The 14264-nt window shown below is 47.9% G+C and overlaps 1 pseudogene; it reads right to left on the bottom strand.

Annotated features, from left to right (window-relative positions):
* Positions 1-474: 474 nt before the first annotated feature.
* Positions 475-650, bottom strand: LOC139279076 (U2 spliceosomal RNA; annotated as a pseudogene).
* Positions 651-14264: the final 13614 nt, after the last annotated feature.

The following is a 14264-nucleotide window of genomic DNA, read 5'->3' as shown; positions in this document are numbered from 1 at the left end:
AGTGCATCGATCATCACATCATCATCATCATAGGTGGTCCCTCGGAATCGAGGAAGACTTGCTTCCACTCTTAACGTGAATCCTTAGGTGGCTGAACAGTCCAATACGAGAGCCACAGTCTCTGTCACAGGTGGGACAGATAGTCGTTGAGGGTAAGGGAGAGTGGGACAGGTTTGCCGCACGCTCTTTCCGCTGCCTGCACTTGATTTCTGCATGCTCTCGGCGATGAGACTCGAGGTGCTCAGCGCCCTCCCGGATGCACTTCCTCCACTTCGGACGGTCTTTGGCCAGGGACTCCCAGGTGTCCAAGCTGCTGGATGACTCTCTTTACCTCACCCAGGATGTGGGCATTGCTGGCAAAGCCCAGCATTTATTTATTTATTTATTTTGCTTGCCAATTCTTGTCAGATCAACTCTAGCGCCAAAGTTCACTTTGCGCAATTTACACTTGATCTTAGCCAAAAGGCCCAGAGGGGAAGCTGTACCGTTCCTGGATACACTGCAATACCAGGTCGGTGCATGGAGTGGACGGGGCAAGCCCCTGTTCCAGCTCCCTGTCCAAAAAACAATTTAATATCAGGTCCCCATAGGGGATATTAAACTGATAAGAACAGATACTACACTTGATCTTAGCCAAAAGGCATTTATTTTTTTATTTTTTTATTTTTTTTTAATCCAATTTCATTCCAGATCAACTCTAACGCCAAAGATCACTTTGCGCCAATGTGTTTGAAAGGCTTTTTTTTTAAAATCGTAGCCAATCTTTCCAATTATTTGTCAGATCACAAACGCCAGAGGTCACCCTGCACACATCAAGGATCATCCTGCGCTAATGCTCTTAGCCAAAAGGCCTAGAGCCCAAGCACCGTTCCTGGAAGTACTGCAATACCAGGTTCGTGCCATGGAGGTGGATGGGTCAAGCCACCCCACCCACCTCCTATTTCCAAAAAGCATAGGAGAACCACCTTCCTTATCCAGGGAGAACCACGTTGGGGTCATGGTTACTCCCCTGTCAGGTCAGTTACGCATGATCTTAGCCAAAAGGCCATTTATTGCCCATCCCCAATTGCCCTTGAGAAGATGGTGGTGAGGCGTCTTCCTGAACCGCTGCAGTCTGTGTGGTGAAGGTGCTCCCACAGTGCTGTTAGGGAGGAGTGCCAGGATTTTCACCCAGCGACGATGAAGGAACGGCCAAAATATTTCCAAGTCAGGATGGTGTGGAACTTGGAGGGGAACGTGGAGATGAAGGTGTTGCCATGCACCTGCTGCCCTTGTCGAAACCTCATTTTAATATAAGTGGCACAAATAGGGTATTCACAGACTTAAACGAATATTGAATACATGCATACTGTAAACAAATAGCATGCAAATCGACTTAAGCTCTGGGTGCAGGTTGCAATATCACTGCGACTGATCGCTGTGTCTGAATCAGCGGAGCTGGGATCATTTGTTCCCATCCGATTCACATTCAAATAACAAAGGCTGTACCCACTGTGCAGTCAGAAAGGTTCAGAAGGTGATGCGGACAATTAAGCAAAAGCACTGTTTCCTTTCCCACAAAGGATGTTAAGCACACGTTACTGTGAACTTGTCACTTGTAAGCACAAAGCAATGCTACATAATGAAAGAGAGGTGAAAAACCAATTTGACTGTCAGCAGTGTGCTGATGGAAGGCTGCAGAGGAGCTCTAAGATTTGTTATTTATGGGACGAGGAAAGCATAAGTGTCACTCGCCTGGTGCACATCAGCAGTTGGACTCTTTCAGCATAACCTGCCCCTTGGGGACATCAACCACAGACAGGAGGTCCCCGACCAAGTGTACACTGATGACACCTAGCCTCTGCCTCTCTACCACCTCTCTCGACCCCTTCACTGACTCCATCCTTTCGGGCTGTTTGTCCAACATCCAGTCCAGCATGAGCCACAATTTTCTCCAGCGGAACATGGGGAAGATCGAAGCAATCATCTTCGGCCCCTGCCAGAGATTCCGTATCTCCCCACTCTCCGTACTCCCCACACACTGCGTACCTCCCCACACACTCCGTACACCCCCACACACTGCGTATACCCCCCCCCCACACACACTGCATACCCCCTCACACACTTCATACCCCTCCCCCACACACTGCGTACACCCCCACACACTCCGTACCCCTCCCACACACACTGCGTACCTCCCAACACACTCTGTACACACCACACACTCCGTACACCCCCCCCAGACTCTATACCTCCCCACACACTGCGTAACCCCCCCACCCCCCCCTACACTCCCCCCACACACTCCATACCCCTCGCCACACACTCTGTACCCCCCCCACACACATTCCCCTCCCACATACACTCCTCCCCCCACACACACTCCGTAACCCCCCCACACACACACTCCCCCCCCCACCCACACACTCCGTAGCCCCCCACACACTCCCTCCCCCCCACTCCCCCTCCACACACTCCCCTCCCCCCACACATTCTGTACCCTCCACACACACTCTCCCCTCCCCCACACACTCCGTACCCACCCACCCACACACACACACTACCCCCCCACACACTCCGTAGCCCCTTACACACTCCCTACCCCCCACTCCCCCCCCCACACACTCCCCTCCCCCCACATATTCTGTACCCCCCACACACACTCTCCCCTCCCCCACACACTCCGTACCCACCCACACACACACTCCCCCTCCCCCACACACTCCGTACCCCCCCACACACACTCTGTACCCCTCCACACACACACTCCCCCCCACCCACACATTCCGTACCCCCTCCCTACCCCCCACCCCCACTCCCCCCCACACACTCCATACCCCCCCATACACTCACCCCCCCCTCACACTCCGTACCCCTGTCACCGACTCCACTGCCCCCTGACCCCCACCCCCGCCAACGGTCAATGACTCAATGACATTAAATCATTTAAACCCACCTGAGAAGGCCAATGAGCCGTGTTTTCATCCATACTTTTGCTATCTCTTGACTTGACTATTCCGATGCTCTCTTGGCCACCCAACATAAACCTGAGCTCATCCAAAACTCGACTGTGCGTGTCCTAACTCGCATCAACTCTCATTCACCCATCACCCCTCTGCTCACTGACCTACATTGGCTCCCAGTCCACCAATGTCTCAATTTTCATCCCGCTGCTCAAATTCCTCCGTAACCTCACCCCTCTCCATCTCTGTATCTCCTCCAACCTTGCAACCCTTCAAGAATTCTATGTTTCTCCAACTCTAGACTCATGTGCATCTCGTCGTCCTACAATTGGCGGCCATGCCAATGGCTGTCCAGGTGCTAACCTCTGGAATTCCCTCCCTAAACCTCTCCACCTCTCTAGCTCTTCCTTTAAAACCTTCCTTGAAACATAGAAACATAGAAATTTACGCTGCAGAAGGAGGCCATTTCGGCCCATCGTGTCCACGCCGGCCAACAAAGAGCCACGCGGCCCTTGGTCAGCGGCCCTGAAGGTTACATATAAACCTATGAACAATGACAGAAAGGCAAGGAGCACCCAGCCCAACCAATCCGCCCCACACAACTGCGACATCCCTTTTGCTGAAACATTCTATACTCCACCCCAACCAGAGCCATGTGATCTCATGGGAGAGGCAAAAACCAGATAAAAACCCAGGCCAATTTAGGGAGAAAAAAATCTGGGAAAATTCCTCTCTGACCCATTCAGGCGATCAAAACTAGTCCAGGAGATCACCCTGGCCGTATTCCATTCCCTGCAGTACTTACCATTATATCTGCGCCGTCCAGCAAAAGGTCATCCAGTCTAATCCCAATTACCAGCTCTAGGTCCTGCAGGTTACGGCACTTTAAGTGCCCATCCAACCATCTCTTGAAAGTGGTGAGGGTTTCTGCATCCACCACTCTTACAGGCAGCGAGTTCCAGATCCCTACAACTCTCTGCGTAAAGAAGCCCCCCTCAAATCCCCTCTAAACCTTCCACCAACCACCTTAAAACTATGCTCCCTTGTAATAGACTCCTCCACCAATGGAAATACACCCTTACTATCCACTATATCCAGGGCCCCTCAATATTTTGTACACCTCAATGAGGTCTCCTCTCAACCTCCTCTGTTACAATGAGAACAAATCCAGCCTATCCAATCTGTCCTCATAACTATGATTCTCCATTCCAGGCAGCATCCTAGTAAATCTCCTCTGCACCCTCTCTAGTGCAATCACATCCTTCCTATAATACGACGACCAGAACTGCACGCAGTACTCCAGCTGTGGCCTAACCAAACCCATCTCTTTGACCAAGCTTTTAGTCACCTGTCTCCTTCTTTGGTTTGCTGTCACTTTTTGTCTGATAATGCTCCTGTGAAGTACCTTGGCATGCTTTACTACATTAAAGATGCTTTATAAATGCAAGTTGTTGTTGTCGGTTTAACATTTCACCTGACAGTGCAGCACTCCCTCAGCACTGATCGTCAGCCTGGATTATGTGCTCAAGTGTCTGGAATGTGGTTTGAACCCATAACCTTCTGATTCAGTGGGAAGAATGATACCACTGAGCCACGGCTGACACCTAAAGACCATGATCTCCAGTCTGACACACCTACAATACATTATTTATCAGGCTGAACAGATCAATTATACAAGCTGGTTTCTGGTTAGAGGGTCAGACAGACAGAAGTGGCTGCTATGTAGCAAAGGAGGCAGGTAATTGAAGCACAACTACCGGGCAAAGATACTACAAAGATCACTCCGGTTATGTGCTGTTTGTAACAAGAAATTTTAGATAATCACAAAAAGAGCCGAAGGGGAGATTAGAATAAATGGGGTAAAAATTCGACTTGCGAGGTAGTGCAATAGGGAGATAGCGAATTGGCCACCCGGCAGGGGGGGCAAACCGGGCGGGGTGCAAACCGGGCCGGGACAAACCGGGTCGGGACAAACCGGGCCGGGACAAACCGGGCGGGGGGAAACCGGGCCGGGAAAAACGGGGCGGGGTGCAAACCGGGCCGGGACAAACCGGGCGGGGGGAAACCGGGCGGGGGGAAACCGGGCCGGGACAAACCGGGCGGGGGGAAACCGGGCCGGGAAAAACCGGGCGGGGGGAAACCGGGCCGGGACAAACCGGGCGGGGGGAAACCGGGCCGGGAAAAACCGGGCGGGGTGCAAACCGGGCCGGGACAAACCGGATGGGGGGAAACCGGGCGGGGGGTAAACCGGGCGGGGACAAACCGGGTCGGGACAAATCGGGCCGGGACAAACCGGGCGGGGTGCAAACCGGGCAGGGGGGTAAACCGGGCGGGGGGGTAAACCGGGCGGGGGGGTAAACCGGGCGGGGACAAACCGGGCGGGGGCAAACCGGGCGGGGGGAAACCGGGCCGGGACAAACCGGGCGGGGGCAAACCGGGCGGGTGGAAACCGGGCCGGGACAAATCGGGCGGGGGGTAAACCGGGCGGGGGGAAACCGGGCCGGGACAAACTGGGCCGGGACAAACCGGGCGGTGGGAAACCGGGCGGGGGTGCAAACCGGGCCGGGACAAACCGGGCGGGTTGCAAACCGGGCAGGGGGAAACCGGGCGGAGACAAACCGGGCGGGGGCAAACCGGGCGGGGACAAACCGGGCCGGGACAAACCGGGCGGGGGGGAAACTGGGCGTGGACAAACCGCAGGGGGCAAACCGGGTGGAATATCCGGGCTGCAAAGATCAATTTTTATCCCAAAGTGTTTACACGGAGCCTGGTGTAGAAGCAGAACCTGTAAATTCTCTCAAAAGGAAATTAGTTACTTTATAGTCAGGAAGGTTATAGGGTACAGGGAGTGAAGGGGAGGAAGGTTAAAGGATAGGGGGAGTGAGGGGGAGGAAGGTTAAAGGGTAGGGGGAGTGAAGGCGGAGTTGGATGAGTTGCTCCTGGGGAGAAAAGCAATGGCATCAAGGAATGTGACAAGTGGTTTGTTTTTGCGCGGTTATATTGATTCTGTGATCAATACAATACATTATTTGCCAAGGTGGGAGTAGTGGAATGGAGTAATGTATCGGAGTAGTGTAATGGAGTAGTCTCTGGGAGTAGTGTCTGGGAGTAGTGTAACAGTGTAGTGTTTGGGAGTAGTGTAACAGAGAAGTGTCTGGGAGGAGTGTCTTGGAGTAGTGCAACGGAGTAATGTAACTGAGTAGTGTAACGGAGTAGTGTAACAGTGTAGTGTCTGGGAGTAGTGTAACGGAGTAGTGTAACAGAGTAGTGTAATGGAGTAGTGTAACAGTGTAGTGTAACAGAGTAGTGTAACAGTGTACTGTAACAGAGTAGTGTAACAAAGTGGTGTAACGGAGTAGTGTAACAGTGTAGTGTCTGAGAGTAGTGTAACGGAGTAGTGTAACGGTGTATGTAATGGAGTAGTGTCTGGGAGAAGTATATTAGAGAATGTAACCAAACTGTACACCTGTACGACTAAACAAAGTAACCGTCTGTAAGATTTCCAGTTCCAAGCTAGATTGAAAATGAAAATGGTGGAGTGAAAAGCATCATTAACTGGACTGAGCACTGCACTGCTGCTTTTCTCCTGGATGGGTACTATTCAGTTAAGTGCTTTGCAGCATCCTGCGGTTGTGAAAGGCGCTATATAAATGCAATTGTTTCTTTCTTCTTTCTAACTTTGTCATATATTCTCATTGAAGTAGACTTACTTAAGTCAACGGTAATACTTCTAAGAGGAGAGACACACGCCCAGAAATGTTTGTTCAAGAGCCAAGGCCCTTTCTCCCACACCCATAGCGAAATAAAACACCGTGTGTCACAACATGCCTTTCACCCGCCGATCCCCCAGACAAGAACTTAAAAAGATTCCAGAACCCAACCCATAACTGTCACTCAGTAGCAAAACAAAGGATTCTTCGCATTCCTTCACGCCAAATCTTTCAGCAAAATGGCACCTGAAATAATTGAATTGCCAGCACAATGGGTGTGTAATATGACTGCAAAAATTAAAATATAACACTCTACTATAGATTAGGCCAATTATGTCTTTTGACAATTATGTCTTTTAATCGGTTACCATTGGAAAAATAAATCTTTTTTTACTAAAGATCAGCTAAAAATCATTGACATTATGCTACAATATCTGCCCACATCAGCCTTAAAAGCTTACTTTATGCAATGAGTCAGAAAAATGTATTTTCTTATATGTTATTCATTCCTGAAACGTGGGCGTCGCTGGCAAGGCCAGCATTTATTGCCCAACCCTAGTTGCCTTGGAGAAGGTGGTGGCGAGCTGCCTTCATGAACCGCTGCAGTCCGTGTGGTGAAGGTACTCCCACAGTGCTTTTTGGGAGTTCGAGGATTTTGACCTGGCGACAATGAAGGAATGGTGATATATTTCCAAGTCAGGATGGTGTGTAACTTGGAGAGGAACCTGCAGATGATGGTGTTCCCATGCACCCGCGGCCCTGGTCCTTCTGAGTGGTAGAGGTCGCGGGTTTGGGAGGTGCTGCCGAAGAAGCCTTGGCAAGTTGCTGCAGTGCATCTTGTAGATGGTACACACTGCAGCCACAGTGCGCCGGTGGTGGAGGGAGTGAATGTTGAAGGTGGTGGATGGGGTGCCAATCAAGCGGGCTGCTTTGTCCTGAATGGTGTTGAGCTTCTTGAATGTTGTTGGAGCTGCACTCATCTAGGCAAGTGGAGAGTATTCCATCACACTCCTGACTTGCGCTTTGCAGATTGTGAAAAGGCTTTGGGGAGTCAGGAGGTGAGACAGTTGCTGCAGAATACCCAGCCTCTGACCTGCTCTTGTTGCCACAGTATTTATGTGGCTGGTCCAGTTAAGTTTATAGTCAATGGTTACGCCCAGGATGTTGATGGTGGGGGATTCGGTGATGGTAATGCCGTTGAATGTCAAGGGGAGGTGGTTAGACTCTCGCTTGTTGGGCCTAGGACACTGCCCTGAGGAACTCCTGCAGTGATGTCCTGAGGCTGAGATGATTGACCTCCAACAACCACAACCATCTTCCTTTGTGCTGGGTATGACTCCAGCCTGTGGAGAGTTTACCCCTGATTCCCATTGACTTCAGTTTTACTAGGACTCCTTGTTGTCACTCGGTCAAATGCTGCCTTGATGTCAAGGGCAGTCACTCTCACCTCACCCCTGGTATTCAGGCGTATATATTATTATTATTAACATATATACAACAACATCTCTGCAATGATAGCCCTGCTTTGAACTCCCATTCTGAGATACACGGGTTTGAGCCTTTGGCTTAGTGTTATCATTCCCGCCTCTGAGTCAGAAGGGTATGTTCGAGCCTCACTCCAGAGAGCCCCAGTGGGCAGAGACTGCGGTGTCAGCTCTGAGTCCTGCGCTGATGTCCTCTGTACCCAATGGTGCTGGTGAACCCCCCAATCATAAAGGGTGGGAGGAGCTCTTCAGCCTAAGTTGCAGCCCACCTCGGAGCAGGTAATCTGAAGATAAAAACCGTGAGGAAGGCAACAGGAAACCACCTCAATGATTCCTCCCTGGGTAAGTGGCTCAGTAGATTCAAGTTGCCCGAAGACTCTGTGCAGAAAGGTGACATTTGGGGAATTCAAGTAAAAGTGTGTTTGAGCAGTCTATCTGTTGGCCATTATATTATAAGGTTAGAAGTCTATTGTAGAATTTATCAACATCAAATTCTTCCAGGCTGTCTCTCAATGGTGGAAAAACTGGAGTTTATAAGTCATTTTTCGACGCACCAGGTAGATTCCGGCTCTGGTGGTCCTCAGTGCTGTCTTGCAGTGTTGAGGTTTTTTTGGATAGAGAGTAACTGTTCAGATCTGACAAAATAGATACCTAGTTAAGTTGGAGACAGAGGCTTTGTGAGACTGTGTGGGATTCGAAATTAGGTGTTTCTTTTACTGCGAAAGTATTTACATAGACTGTCAAGTCAACTGTGTTAGTCTACGTGTTCTAACTATTCCCATCATCATCATAGGTAGTCCCTTGGAATCAAGGAAGACTTGCTTCCACTCTTAAAGTGAGTCCTTAGCTGAATTGTCCAATAGGAGAACCACAGTCCCTGTCACAGGTTGGACAGACAGTCGTTGAAGGAAAGGGTGGGTGGGACAGGTTTGCCGCACGCTCTTTCCGTTGCTTGCGCTTGATTTCTGCATGCTCTCAGCGATGAGACTCGAGGTGCTCAGCGCCCTCCCGGATGCACTTCCTCCACTTAGGGCAGTTTTTGGCCAGGGACTCTCAGGTGTCAGTGGGGATGTCGCACTTTATCAGGGAGGCTTTGAGGGTGTCCCTGTAACGTTTCCTCTGCCCACCTTTGGCTCGTTTGCCGTGAAGGAGTTTCGAGTAGAGCACTTGCTTTGGGAGTCTCGTGTCTGCATGCGAACTATGTGGCCTGCCCAGCGGAGTTGATCAAGTGCGGTCAGTGCTTCAATGCTGGGAATGTTGACCTGGTCAAGGACGCTAATGTTGGCGTGTCTGTCCTCCCAGGGGATTTGCAGGATCTTGCGGAGGCATCATTGGTGGTATTTCTCAAGTGAATTGAGGTGTCTACTGTACATGGTCCATGTGTCTGAGCCATACAGGAGGGTGGGTATTACTACAGCCCTGTAGACCATGAGCTTAATCTAACTATTCAATAGGTGGATGAAGAACAGTGTGCATATCTATTATGGAACTAGACAGCCCTTGCTGATGGGTGCAGCTTGCAAGTATGTGGCCTATGTGTTCTAATTGGTCACAGCGGCAGAGGGGTGGCGTGGGGTGGGGGGGAGGGGGATGTGGGTGAAAGTCACGAAAGAACATCTGATCATCCTGGATCCTCGAAGATTGAGATTTACCCACAGATGGTGTAGAAGGATGTAATGTATGCACATGTGAGTATGCTCACAGGTTTATAGAGCTGCTGCCTTGTGAGTGGATTAGCCAGTCACGTGATGTCAGAAGACTCCCAGTACTCAGAGCTGACAGAAGAGTTGGGTCTAGGTCATCCACGATGAGGTATGCAGTTGTGAGCTTAGTGGATGAACTGGTAATGTGCATTGTGATTGTTAAACCTTTTGTTAATAAACCAACTTAATACCAATGTGTTGCTATGACTTCTTAAGCAAAGAACCCCTGAAGCAAATACATTATAGGGGTCAAACCCAAAGGGCCGGACTGTTGGATCCACCACTAAATAGGCACTGGCCGTCATTGAACCTTGTTCGCTCTTCCTAGTACGCCATCTAGAGGTGACATCTAGGTTCCTCAGAAGAATTGTCCTAACTGGGTGCCTTGAGCTAAGATGGTGGCTGGGTAGACTGAACAGCTCTAGGGTGCGAAGAAAAAGTAGATGAAGTTCTTTGAGAAAGCAACAGTGTGTCGGGCCTAGTCTGAAACTATTGCATAGATTGTGAATGAGTCAATCAAGCTCTCTTTAGTGTGACTCATGCTACCAAAGAATGAGACATTGTCCGTGGGTCTGCCCTCTCAGCTAGATGTAAAAGATCCCATGGCACTATTTTGAAGAAGAGCAGGAGAGTTATCCCGGGTGCCCTGGCCGATATTTATTGAGGAATCAACATCACAGAAAATCTGATCATTATCACGTTGCCGTTTGTGGGAGCTTGCTGTGCAAAAATTGGCTGTTGTGTTTCCTGCATTACAACAGTGACTACACTCCCAGAGTACTTATTTTGGACGTCCTGAGCTCATGGAAGGCACTATATAAATGCAGGTCTATTATTATTACTGCAAGAAAACAATAGTTTCCTACATGTACAGGGACTGAAACTGTAAAAATGCACTCCTGTGACAGTGACAACATATCCTCTCCTGAAGGTCCCTTGGAAAAGATAATGTCACCGCTAGCCTTGTATGAGATAGTTGATGCAACATCACAATCGCAACTAGTCAGTGTAAACTCTGTATAAAACAGAACCTCTATAACTAGAGTCCTACACAGATAAGAACATAAGAATTAGAAGCAGGAGTAGGCCATTCAGCCCCTCGAGCCTGCTCCGCCATTCAATAAAATCATGGCTGATCTTCTACCTCAACTCCACTTTCCTGCACTGTCCCCATATCCCTTGATTCCCTCAATATCCAAAAATCTATCGATCTCTGTCTTGAATATACTCAAAGACTGAGCCTCCACAGCTCTCTGGGGCAGAGAATTCCAAAGATTCACCACCTTCTGATGAAGAATTTTTTCTTCATCTCAGTCCTAAATGGCCGACTCCTTATTCTGTGACCCCTGGTGCTAGACTCCCCAGCCAGGGGACACATTCTCCCTGCATCTACCCTCTCAGGCCCTGTAAGAATTTTATATGTTTCAATGAGATCACCTCTCATTCTTCTAAACTCTAGAGAATATGGACCTAGTTTACTCAATCTCCCTGATATAGGAAAGGTATCTCTTTATAAAGGATCCTTTTGAAGAAAAGGTTGTTGCTCTAAACAAAATCAAACCCTATATTTCACACATCACTGGCCCATTGGAACTGTGTGTAATTCGAGCATTAGTGAATTTTAGCCATATTCCAATCGTGCCTCCTGAGTTGAGAATCGTGGCTTTAAATTGCAGTCACAATAAATAATTGTTGCAATATTTTTTATCCTATTGGCGTTGAAAATGTGCATTTTTGCAGCAACTCAGAGTAAATTTTTATTACTAATCTAGCCGTCTCAAACTTGGCCAAACTTGGCAAGCGAAAAGTGTGTTTGGTTTTGATACAGCAGATCAGACTGTCAATGACTGGGGACACCTGCTGGCCAATGGTGAGAATGGCAGGAACCCAGGCATGTCAGACTGATCATATCACAAACAGTATTGATTTCTGGACTCTTTCCTATGATTTCTTAATCAGTTTTCCTGAGAATAGAAGCAGGAAAACTCATTCCTTGACAAGAGTTAAATAACTGAGTTGCATTCTGCAGTGCAGCTCTAACATTTGTTTTGAAACCCAATGCTCAAGTGATCTGAAGTTTCCTGTTGCAAATGGTGTACAATTAGGTAGGGATTCACTTGTATTAAAATATACACCTTGTTCATTCATCAGATGAAGATAGTCTAAAACAAGCATGTCATGATTAATGAAGTGAGACTCCAGCTAATTATTGTTTCCTCCCTCAGTAATTAGGTTGGCAATGCTAATCAAGATGAATGAACACCCTGGCCCCTCAATGTGCAAGTGTGAGCACTTATTTGTTTCGACCGCAATAAGATTCTGTTCTAAGGATGTAGCTAATATTGGGCCGTCGGTGTGATTACATTCCTTTGTTGCACTAAGCGCTCAGAAAACAGACAGAGATAAATACCGTGGAGTTAATAGCCTTATCATCTGCAATTATTTTGGCGTAACTCCTAATAAACAGCTTCCTGAGATTTTTGAGACATATTTTCCTTTTGTAAGGAAGTGTATTCCGTTTGTTAGAATATATTAAACGATTTACTTGTTTAATAAGTATTTTAAACCTGATGTGTTGATCAGATAGGACAACATTTCATGAAAGCAATCCTTTAGTTCCACTTCAGCTGTCTCATAAAAAAATTCCAATGGGATAAAAAAAAGACTTGCATTTATATAGCGCCTTTCACAACCTCAGGACATCCCAAAGCGCCTTACTTTGGATACTTTTGAAGTGTAGTCACTGTTGTAATGTAGGAAATGGAGCAACCAATTTGTGCACAGCAAGCTCCCACAATAAGATAATTTGAGCAGATAATTTTTTTGTGACGTTAGTTGAGTGATAAATATTGATCAGGACATCGGAGAGAATTCCCGTGCTCTTCTTCAAATAGTGCCGTGGGATCTTTTACATTCACTTGAGAGGACAGACGACGTCTTGGTTTAATGTTTCATCCAAAAGATGGCACCTCTGACGGTGAAGCACTCTCTCAGTGCTGCACTGGAGTGGCAGCCTAGATTATGTGATCAAGTCCCTGGGGTGGGACTTGAACCCACAGCCTTCTTACTCAGAGGTGAAAACAGCTACCTACTGAGCCAAGGCATATGCAGGGTAACAATGATGAATTAGATTTTCCTCTGTTTAGCCCAGTAACGTTGTCAATTGTATCACCCACTACTACCCAGGGTTGGAACGTGGGCCTTCATGGCTCAGTAGCACACCACATAAAACATCTTCCACTTACATCCGAAGGGGAATCCAAGATAGTATAATTAACACATTTCAATGAATTTCTGCCTTGATTTCTTAAATTACTGCCAGTATTTAGTATTTGTCATGACTTCCATTATTTCTTTTTGGGTTGTGAGTGACCATACCCTCAGTTGCATAACTTTAAGAGATCGGAATATCACCCTCAACTGATGTTACAATAGCTGAGATTTCACACTGTTTAAATCAATGTGTAAATAAATGAAATTAAAATATTCTAAGCATTAATTCAAAAAAGCAAATATAACCAGGTGGTGTATATATTTTACATGAGTGCGTTGCACCACGGAATGGCAGAGGTAGGGTAAGTGTTGGATCCTTTTGGAGAAAGGACATTGAATATATTTAAGGCAGAGAGAGACAGATTTGTGAGCGATAAAGGAGTAAAGGGTTATGGGGAGCGGGCGGGGAAGTGGAGCTGAGTCCATGATCAGATCAGCCATGATCATATTGAATGGCGAAGCAAGCTCGAGGAGCCAGGTGGCCTACTCCTGCTCCTATTTCTTATGTTCTTATGTAGCCCCTCCTCTTCAGTCTGTTTGTCCACCCAGAGAGATAGTAATTGCTATAGCCCTTATTGGTACATATGACTAAGTGTCGCAATCACTAGTGGTGTCTGCAACTGATGCAGGAATACAGTGGGCTGGAAATTCATCAACTTTCCACCCATTTACCCAAGTTCGTCTGGCTATCTGCTGGCAGTAAAATGGTTTTTATGACGTAAATCGGTGTGCAAAGCCACAAATTACCGCCGGCGATAATTTCGATACCGCCATTTTTACTGCCGGCCAAAAAAACCGGCGTGAAAACTGAAGCGTTACCTACTCGGGCCCACGACACACCCAGCAGTGATGATGCCATTTTGAAAAACGGAGCAGAAGTTCAGTGCATCAAGGGATTTTGAGCGAAGGCTGCGTTTTACACAGTGAGCTTTATGTGAGTTCATAGTTCGTTTTAAAGGCTGTTTGAGGCTATTTTAGCACATTTGAGGACATTTAAAAGAATGAGGCCTATAATATCTCTGCCAATAATGCTGGCTACTTTTTCTATGCAGAATAGAGCTGGAAGTCGGCTTATTCAAGAGCATTATGAGCCTAATCAAAGAGCTCGCAGACATATGGGGAGGAGGCCTTACTCCCAACGAGCTTTCAGGG

The sequence above is a fragment of the Pristiophorus japonicus genome, chromosome 13, assembly GCF_044704955.1.
Source record: "Pristiophorus japonicus isolate sPriJap1 chromosome 13, sPriJap1.hap1, whole genome shotgun sequence".
NCBI classification, from domain to species: Eukaryota; Metazoa; Chordata; class Chondrichthyes; family Pristiophoridae; genus Pristiophorus; species Pristiophorus japonicus.
This window is presented reverse-complemented; position numbering and strand designations above follow the sequence as displayed.